This window comes from Oratosquilla oratoria, chromosome 2, assembly GCF_046742065.1.
Source record: "Oratosquilla oratoria isolate Oo_2021 chromosome 2, ASM4674206v1, whole genome shotgun sequence".
Taxonomy (NCBI): Eukaryota; Metazoa; Arthropoda; class Malacostraca; order Stomatopoda; family Squillidae; genus Oratosquilla; species Oratosquilla oratoria.
Window position 1 is genome coordinate 64,396,489 of NC_134778.1, and position 10,000 is coordinate 64,406,488.

The 10,000-nt window shown below is 41.0% G+C and overlaps 1 protein-coding gene across 2 annotated transcripts in view; it reads left to right on the top strand.

Annotated features, from left to right (window-relative positions):
- Positions 1-7,137: 7,137 nt before the first annotated feature.
- LOC143039617 (uncharacterized) overlaps positions 7,138-10,000 on the top strand; it is a 349,509-nt gene continuing 346,646 nt past the window's right edge. For both annotated transcript variants that reach the window (XM_076209884.1, XM_076209892.1), the window contains exon 1: positions 7,138-7,216. The gene's annotated coding sequence lies outside the window, so the exon portion shown is untranslated. The remainder of the gene's footprint in view (positions 7,217-10,000) is intronic.

Consider the following 10,000-nt stretch of genomic DNA (forward strand, 5'->3'; position numbering starts at 1 on the left):
TATATATATATAATGTATGTATATATTAGTATGTGTATATATATGTATATATTAGTATGTATATATATATATATATACATATATTATGTGTGTGTGTGTATGTGTGTGTGTGTGTATGCACGCAATATGCACAAACTGTGGGGTGGAGGTGAGAGAGAAGGGGGATGAGTAAAGAAGGGCGGATTCTAAGGATGATGATGATGATGATGATGATACAGAGTATGATCTCATGGCGACGTGTGAGGGTTCGTGGAGCTTACAAATTGATCGACTAATAAGATTTCCTTTTTGTACCTGATCATCATTATAAGTAGAAGGAGGCTTTTGGATGAAGAGACAGAAGTGAGGAGAAAGGATGAAGTAGAGATATTAGAGAAGGAGGAGATGGGATGCTGAGAACTTATTGAGTATAGGAGAGGGAAAGTGAGAAAGGATGATAAAAGTGGGTGATGAAATTATCGATAAGGCTCCAGAAAGAGTCGGTAGTATTCTTAAAAAAAATCTTTCCCTTCCGAGGATTTATATAAGATTTGTATAAAGAAAGATTTATATAAGGAAATAATTTTTTTTAAGAATACCACCGAGTATTATTAATACAAAAACATGGAACTGTGCAGAGTTTACGCGTGCGTTTGCCCAATACTATCGAGAAACAGATGCGACATGACGTCAGTCAAGTACATTAGCAAGAACCCGTTAGATGGTTCCACACAATTACACATTTGAATTTCAGGAATGAGTAGCCAGCTCGTATGAAATAAGGGCATGAGAATCTTTTTACTATGGTTGCCTTTTTTATTTCATTTATTTATCAATTTATTTTTGTAAACAGAGTGAAGCAAGTATCCAAGCCGTTTTTATTTACAGGATAATCCTGGGAGATCATAGAGCAAGACATGGTCACCATCAACGTTATCAGGGTGGTGGATCAAGTGGGAACGTAAGGAGAGAATGTGATCTTCAATGTTTGGCATTTCTTAATGAAAAAATAACATCAAAGGAGTTGAGGTATTATCTGTGCTGTTTCCTCTTGTCAGCTTACGAAGTTTATTTGTCAAAATGGAACGTCCAGTATGTATATGAGGTGTGTGTGTGTGTGTGTGTGTGTATGTGTGTGTGCGTGTGTGTGCGTGTGTGTGTGTGTGTATGTGTGTGTGTGTGTGTGTGTGTGTGTGTGTGTATGTGTGTGTGTGTGTGTGTGTGTGTGTGTGTGTGTGTGTGTGTGTGTGTGTGTGTGTGTGTGTGTGAGTGAGTGAGTGTGTATTTTTGCAGAAACCAATGGCAAATAAAAATACGTTTTCGTCTATCTAAGACATCTTTAAATGTACCTTTGAAGATGAAGATGTCTTAATTAAATGGACGAAAACTTTCAGTAACCGTATTTTCCATTTCCCATTGGTTTCTGCAAAAATAGTTTACCACGTGTTTTTGTGATTTTTTTTTTGCTTATATATGTATATATAGATGAATACTCTCTTGGAAAATTGAACTGAGATTGATGTGGATCCTGAAACTGAGGTCAAATTCCCAGAACACAAACTTCTGCTTTTACAAGTTTGTAGTATCCGGTTCTGTGGGAAACTGTAATGTTATAACACATTTGTAAATATAAATTTAAAACCCACTTTCGGAGAAATAATATCAGAAGTACAGGAGATCCGTATATTTCGGCTACTATCTGCAGTCCTCTTCAGTAGAAGATAGTAGTCGAAATATACGGATATCCTGTGCTTCTGGTATTATTTCTCCGATAGTGGGTTTTAAGTGTATATCTGGTTTTATCCTCTGCATTCTTGAGGCTTCTCATAGAATCATTACTTAGTTACTCGCTTGACTTAGAAACTGTACTAGATAAAATATTTGGGTTAGGAGGATGGGATTAGGGAAATAGGGAGGGTTAGGGAGCTACCCTCCCCCTTCCTCCTCACCGTAATCCATGTTCAAAGCATTTTTGATTTAAATCGAGAGCAAAAGAATTCATTCTTTTCTCTCTCCTCCCTTTGCATATTAACGGGGAGATCCGTTTTGCCAACACTCTTACTCATTTTTGTTTCGCGCCGGAGTCTGCGTCACATTAATTATGTAAACAAAGGAACGTGAGGACTTTGTATGAAAACAGATCAAGCCGTTTGAGGAACCTATTCTTGAAGACAGATGGACAACAATAAAATTTCGTTGATCTTATGCATATATATGTTTATATATATTTATATATATATATGTAGATATATGTATATAATTGTTTATATGTATATATATATATATGTATATATATATTATATATATATATATTATATATATATGTATTTATATATGAATGTATATGTATGATATATATATGTGTGTGTATGTATATGTGTGTGTGTATATATATATATATATATATATATGTATATAAATATATATATACATATATATATATATATATATATATAAAGCTTATATGTTTTGCATATATGAGAACAAATTCTACTCAATCATCTGTCGTTAGTTTTCAGTTTTTTTAGGCTTAAAATTAATAGAAGTACCAAATTTCACACCAGGAGATCACAGTTGGCCCAGATATTTTGGGGGACCTTCTTTGTTTCTTGAAGATTCTGCCCTCGTCTCTCAAAATATAATCATTCCATTTTTGAGTTTCCTTTGCTTTATGAGACAAGACTCTTCATATTCCCCAATTAACCCAATAGTTCAATATCGTAATCAAATGTCATCATAATCAATTATTTGATTAGGATAATTAGTTAATTACTTTCTTTCACATTGTCTATGAAAACACGACGCTTTGTAAACTCGTTGTAATTCCTCTCAGTCGTGATCCTGTTTTTCGTCGTTTTCTTTCCTCTTGAGTTGGATTTCCTGGTGACGCGCTTGTCATTATGGGGGTCACTCTCTCTTCGGTCGTACAGACGGACAGGTGTCTTCGTAACCAAAGAGGGACAAAGAGAGATTACAGAATGGAGAGAGAGAGAGAGAGAGAGAGAGAGAGAGAGAGAGAGAGAGAGAGAGAGGGAGGAAGTGAAAAAGGGAAAGAGAGGGAGAAGGAGAGAGAGAGAGAGAGAGGGGGGGTGAGGGGGTGAGAGAGAGAGAAGGAGAAGGAGAGAGTGATTGTGTGTGAGATAGATAGAGAGAGAGGGTGAGAGAAGGAGAAAGAGGGATTGTGTGAAAGATAGATAGATAGAGATAGATAGATAGAGAGAGAGAGAGAGAGGAGAGCCGACGGCATTTGAGCTTCTCATTACATAGCAGATTGAACTCCGTTGAAGTGATGTATACTCCAAAAATAATAATAAACAGACAAATAAATAAATAAATAAATAAATAAACAAATGAATAAATAAATAAATAGATAAAAATCCAGTACAGAAATTGTTCTAGATTTGAATGGGTCCACAAACAAAATAGTTTTTCACATTCTAGGACCAAACACAATGCATCTCACTCAACGAGTACATTATACGATGGAAGAAAACGACGAAAATACAACAGAAAACGAGAGTACGGGCAATTAGTCCACCTGGCAAGGTTCGTCTGATTGACCTAGAAAACATAGATGAGGTGGAATCAAAACAATCTCTAGATATATGACGCCCAGATTTCTAAGTAAAACCAGCCCTACCGCCCACAGGTCTTCCGTTATTGGATGATCTTGTGGTTGCAAAGAAAACGGGATGCGAGTGAAACTTTTAGTTATCTTTCAATGTTGTCTGACGTCTAGAAAAAATGTTTGGGGCTACCAGTGACACCTTCTCTTGTTTCATTTGATGTTGTCGTCTACGTTAATGTTTAATTCTAGATCATCCTGTGTCTCGCCAGTCAATCAGTCACTTGGTTTAAATAGAGAGAGAGAGAGAGAGAGAGAGAGAGAGAGAGAGAGAGAGAGAGAGGAGAGGAACTAATACCCAATCTCGGGTCTTATATCATATCAGCGATCTACAAACACTTTACCTAATTAGTGGATTTGTACAGATTTATGTAAAAAACAACTTATACAATATGGGTATCTAGAATTAGGTTGATTAGTTTATAAGAATATATGTATTTTCTTACATTTCTATTTAATCTGTGTCAGGTTTAAGTATCCGTAGATTGTAATTGCAGCTTCAGAGAGAGAGAGAGAGAGAGAGAGAGAGAGAGAGAGAGAGAGAGAGAGAGAGAGAGAGAGAGAGAGAGAGAGAGATAGGGAGAGAAAGAAAGAAAAAGAGAGAGAGAGAGAGAGAGAGAGACAGGGAGAGGAAGAAAGAGAGATAGAGAGAGAAAGAGAGAGAGAGGTGGCGAAGGAAACTGGGAGAGAGAAGGAGGAAGAGGATGATAGAATGTGGGAGGAACAGGGAAGAACATAAAGCAAAGAAGATCAAGTTAGATTAAACGAGATTAAGTGATACGGAGGGGAGACAGGAGAGAGAGAGAGAGAGAGAGAGAGAGAGAGAGAGAGAGAGAGAGAGAGAGAGAGAGAGAGCGATGAGCATGGAAGAGAAGGGCAAGGGAGTGAGGGAGGAGGGGAGGGGAGGAAGAGGAGGGAGGAGAGGATGGAGGAGGAGTTTGAGGGTGGGGGAAGGAGGAAAAAAAGAGAGAGAGAGAGAGAGAGAGAGAGAGAGAGAGGGAGAGAGAGATAATATGTTGAGAGGGAAATTGGATTCGAGGAAGGGGAGAGGGAAGGAAGAGGAAAGAGGAAAATAAAAAGAGGGGAGGGTGGGAGGGAGGGAGGGAAAGAGGGAGAGGAAAATGAAATAGAAAAAAAGAAATATACATGATATAGAAGTGGGTGAGAGATAAGGAAATAGAGAAAAAGAAATATACATTATGCAGGAGACGTGAATGAGAGAAAGAGAAACAGGAGGGGAAAGATAAAGGTGTTTGTACAAGCCGGAAGAGAGAGAGAGAGCGAGAGAGAGGATGGAGGAGAGAGAGAGAGAGAGAGAGAGAGAGAGAGAGAGAGAGAGAGAGAGAGAGAGAGAGAGAGAGAGAGAGAGAGAGAGAGAGAGAGAGAGAGAGAGAGAGAGAGAGAGAGAGAGAGAGAGAGAGAGAGGATGGAGGAGAGAGAGAGAGAGAGAGAGAGAGAGAGAGAGAGAGAGAGAGAGAGAGAGAGAGAAAGAGAAAGAGAAAGCTACTAGGGAAAAAATGAGAAATGGAGAAAGGACAAAAGAGAGTGAAAGAGAGACCGTGGCAGGAGTTGCTTGAGTGCTAGAGAGGGAGAGAGGGAGGGAGGGAGGCTGGAAAGGGAGAGAGGGAGTAATTGCAAGGGAAAGTGGAGAAGGATGAGTAAGTGAGGGAGGGAGTGAGGGAGTAATCACAAGGGAAAATGGAGAAGAGGGAGTAAGGGAGTGAGTGAGGGAGGGAGGAAGTATTTGCAAGGGAAAGTGGAGAAGAATGAGGGAGGGAGGGAGGGTGTAATTGCAAGGAAAAGTGGAGAAGAGTGAGTAAGTGAGGGAGGGAGGGAGGGAGGGAGTAATTGCAAGGGAATGTGAAGAAGAGTGAGTGAGTGAGTGAGGGAGGGAGGGAGAGAGGCAGGGAGTAATTGTGAGGGAAAGTGGAGAAGAGTGAGTGAGGGAGGGAGGGAGGGAGGGGGAGAGAAGGCTAGGGAGGAGGAATGATGGAGGAAAGAAGTGAGAGAGAAAAGGAGCGAGAGAGGAAGAAGGAGAGAGAGAGTGAGGAGAGGTGAAAGAGAGTGGCGGAAGGAAAGAGAGGAAATGATTTTTAGGAGATGAAAGGTAGGAGGAAGAGGGGGAGGATGGGAGGAAGAGAGAAGTAAAGAGGGAGAAGTCAGAGGAAGAGGGGAGGATGAGAGGAAGAGAGAATTACAGAGGGAGAGGTCGGAGGAAGGAGGGAGGAAAGGAGGGAGAAAAGGGAGCTAGGAGAGGTAAAGGAAAGGGAGGAGGAAGAAGGGAGGATGGGAGGAAGAGAGACGTACAATTGCAAAAGAGGCCCCACTCAGATGAATTAAATCGCCTGGCGGCAGTATAGACAGAATAAAAGGACTCTCGAGGACGTAAAACAAAGCGGCAAAAATATCAAGTATTGTTAGAGAGGAGATGGGAGATAGAGGTCAAGATAGGCAAATGGATAGATAGATAGATTAAATAGAGAGAGAGAGAGAGAGAGAGAGAGAGAGAGAGAGAGAGAGAGAGAGAGAGAGAGAGAGAGAGAGAGAGAGAGAGAGAGAGAGAAACGAGAAAGGGAGAGAGAAACGAGAGAGGGAGAGAGAAACGAGAGAGGGAGAGAGAAACGAGAGAGAGAGACAGAGAGAAACGAGAGAGAGAGACAGAGAGAAACGAGAGAGAGACAGAGAGAGAGAGGGTGGGAGAGAGAGAGGGTGAGAGAGAGAGAGAGAGAGAGAGAGAGAGAGAGAGAGAGAGAGAGAGAGAGAGAGAGAGAGAGAGAGAGAGAGAGAGAGAGAGAGAGAAAGCGAAAGGCAGAGAGAAAAAGAAAGAGAGAGAGAGTTATATTGAAGTGGGAAGAAGACAATGAAACAAGGAAGGAAGGATAAAAAGAAAGAGAGGAAGAAATGGGAAAACCGACGAATAAAAGAGGGAGCGTGTTTCATTGAAAGAAGTTAAGGAAAGAGGAAGAAAAAGAGAGAGGGTCAGAGAGAACTAAGGATAGGGAGGGTGGGAGTTTACGGGGGAAAGAGGAGGAAGGGAGGGAGAGTGAGTGAGTGAGTGAGTGAGGGAGGAAGAGAGAGAGAGAGGCAGGGTAAAAGAGAGGGGGAGGTAGGTGAGATTGGGAGAAATACACAGTCAGAAATGTAGTCAGCTATAAAAGAGTTCGAGAGGCAGAACAACATCGGGTCATAAAGAGGAAGGAAAGAGAGTTTTTTTTTATCACACACTATGAATGAAAGCGTAGGAGGACGAGAAGGAGCAGGAGGAGGAGGAGGAGGAGGAGGAGGAGGAGAAGGAGGAGGAGTAAAATGGGGAAGCTGGGTAATAAAAACAGTAAGTGTGGTATGTAAGTCGATGGTAATGGAGGTGGAAGCTGGGAGTGTTGATGTTGATGGAGGCGGTGATTATGATGGTGGTGACGGTGGTAGCGGTGGTGGTGTTGGGTGACGGTGATGTCGATGGTGTGGGCGGTGGAGGAGGAGGAGGGAGGAGGAGGAGGGAGGAGGAGGAGGAGGAGGGTGGGAGTAAGGCGGTCGAGGCTAGCAGGTGGTTATGCCTGCAGTTGTAGGTGAGCAAGTGCAAGAAGCGGACTTCGTCGGAGATCTTCGGTCGGGGTAAGTATCACTCGAACGGTGGCCAACGAGAGGGACCTCTGAGGAGGAGGAGAAGGGGAAGGGGGGAAGCAGGAAGACCGGACGTTGTCCTCGAGACAGACTTCGCAAGAAGCTTCTGCTCAAGTCGAGGAACACCTTTTCGTGAAGTTGTTCGGTTGAGTTCGGAAACTGGTGGTGTCTCGTTCTTGGGGTTTGACTTCGTGGGACGCTTTCGGTTGGTTGCGTTGTCTCTCGGTACTTCCATGTCACCTCGAACATGGGCACCGCGTGGTCTTTGGCTCGGACAAGTTACCGAAGACTTAAAGGAACTTTCGTGAAGAAACTTTTCTTTCGTTTGCATGACTGAAGTCGCTTCTCTTGACGATGCTATGTTATGTTATGTAAGGCTATTTTATGTCATGTTATGTTATGTTATGTCATGTTATGTCATGTCATGTCATATCATGTTATGTTATACTATGCTATGTCATGTTTTGATTTCTTCAAGATTTTTGTGTCGATTGAAAAACCTTTAAATATTTTGACACGGCTGACTTATTCCGCTTAAAGAAGCCTTTAAGTTGTTATAGGTCAAGTTATATGGAAATTCCAGGAAGTCTAAGTTCCTCTCGTATGACACAAGTGAAAAAACACCACACAACGCTTTGTTTTCCGATAAAAATATCATTTGCTCATCAGACAATTACGAAAAGATCATTAAACTTTAGCTCTGCCTAGGACCAATAACAGACATTTGACACAAACAGGTCCCGGATGATGTACGTCGGATAGATGCATCTCCCCAACACATCTTCCAAAATACCCTGACCTTTATTATCTCTAGTGCTTTCCCGAAGGGTTGTCACTCGGTTCCCAGGCTTCGAACAAGATATTTTTCTCTATCGGAATCAGCCCGTTCCTGCCACACCCTTTAACTTGTTCACCATAAGGAGAGATGGGGCGGGGATGGGGGGGGGCATGACCGCTGCCGGTTGTTTCGATACATCTGTGGATCTTCTTTCGGTAAGATTCGATGTAACGAAACTGTCATATAATAAACAACAGCGCATTAGATAGGACGGGGAGTGTTAATGATGAACGAGACTTTTGATTCGTAATGTCACTCCTTATGAACATATTGAACAGGTTGGTTGACGTAATCTGAAGATTAATCTTGGCTGCCTTGAAGCCCTGGTCTAATCTCTATGCGAATACGACAAACTAGAATTAGAATATCTATCGGATTATGTCCTCATGTGTTTCTATTAGACCCTATCACTAGTTTGTGTTTTGCAGATACACCAAGCGGTTTTGTTCAGTCAAAAGCTCAGCTCCTGGGGTGAAAGGTAGATGGGATTGTAAGTTGTGGGATTAATATTTACATTATTGTAGTTTTTATTCATGCATTTATTTATTTATCATTATCATGATTTTTTCGCATCCGACCTAGATATGGACCAAAAGGTCTCCTGTCGGCATGCTCCGCCTTTGTAATCCTTTGTAAAAACCCACGAGAGAGGTTGAGGTGGGACGACGCTACTCTTGCGAAATATGGCACGATCATCCCGTAGAGCGTAATTAAATGTTTCCACTCGCTCGTCGTGATGCATAAGTGTTTTATGTTATGTTATTTAGGCTATTTTATGATATGTTATGTTGTGTTTTCTGTGTTATGTTGCGTTAAGTTATGTTATTCTATGTTATGTTAGGCTATGTTATATGTTGTGTTGTTATTTCTGTGTTGTTATGTTGCGTTACGTTATTTTATGTTATGTTATGTGATGTTATTTTTCGTGTCAGACCATCAGCTGAGTGGTATGATTAGACATTAACCTAACCAAACTTATGTTAAGGACTTAACCACGTCGAAGAGGGAGTTAGCAAGTGTGGCAATTATCTCGTTTTCTATGTCCACTACAGTTCCCTTAGGTCGTAGGAACAACTCAAATTCCACTATGTCACTACCTCCACTAACAAAGGCAGATGTTATTTCGAACTATATGTTCTTCTCATTATCTGCACTTCATGTATATTGATTCAATGCCAAATAAACTTATCATTATTATTATTATTATTTAATTGTTTGTCTATGTGTTTACTGAAGATTACTTAAAAAAGTAAAATTGCATATTACACTCAATTTTCTAAAGGACAGTCATTGACTGTCTTTCTGTTTCTAAGAGTTTGAAGCGAAGTTGGATTCATAAATGAATCTATTTTTTTTTTATCTAAGTTTTCGTTCATTTTGTAAGATAATAAAATTTAGAATTATATTCTAAAGAAATATATAGACAATACCCGTAACGTAGAAATTTCAGACATCATTGATTACTAGAAATTAGTCTGAATAGTGTAATCTAGTGTAGATAAGTTTTATTTTTTGTTAGGATATAATGAACACAAATTGATTAATAGTAATTAAATGGTCTGAGATCGAGAGAGAGAGAGAGAGAGGAGCGAAGAGGACCATCTGGAAAGCGTAATGGCAAATTTGGGCTCGGAGGAGATCGATAGATGGCGTTCACAGAAGCTTCTGTGGGAGAGGCAGGAGCCAGAGAGATGCTCCTGGTTCACAGGGGAAGAAATGTTCCTCAAAAGGGAATGACAAAACAGTGGAATACCATTGGCAGATAAACACACACACACACACACACACACACACACACACACACACACACACACACACACACACACACACACACACACACACACACACACACACACACACACTCAGTTGGTAGAGTCCCCGGCTACCACAACGGAGATCCGGGTTCGAATCCCACCCAGGGATGAAATAATTTCAGT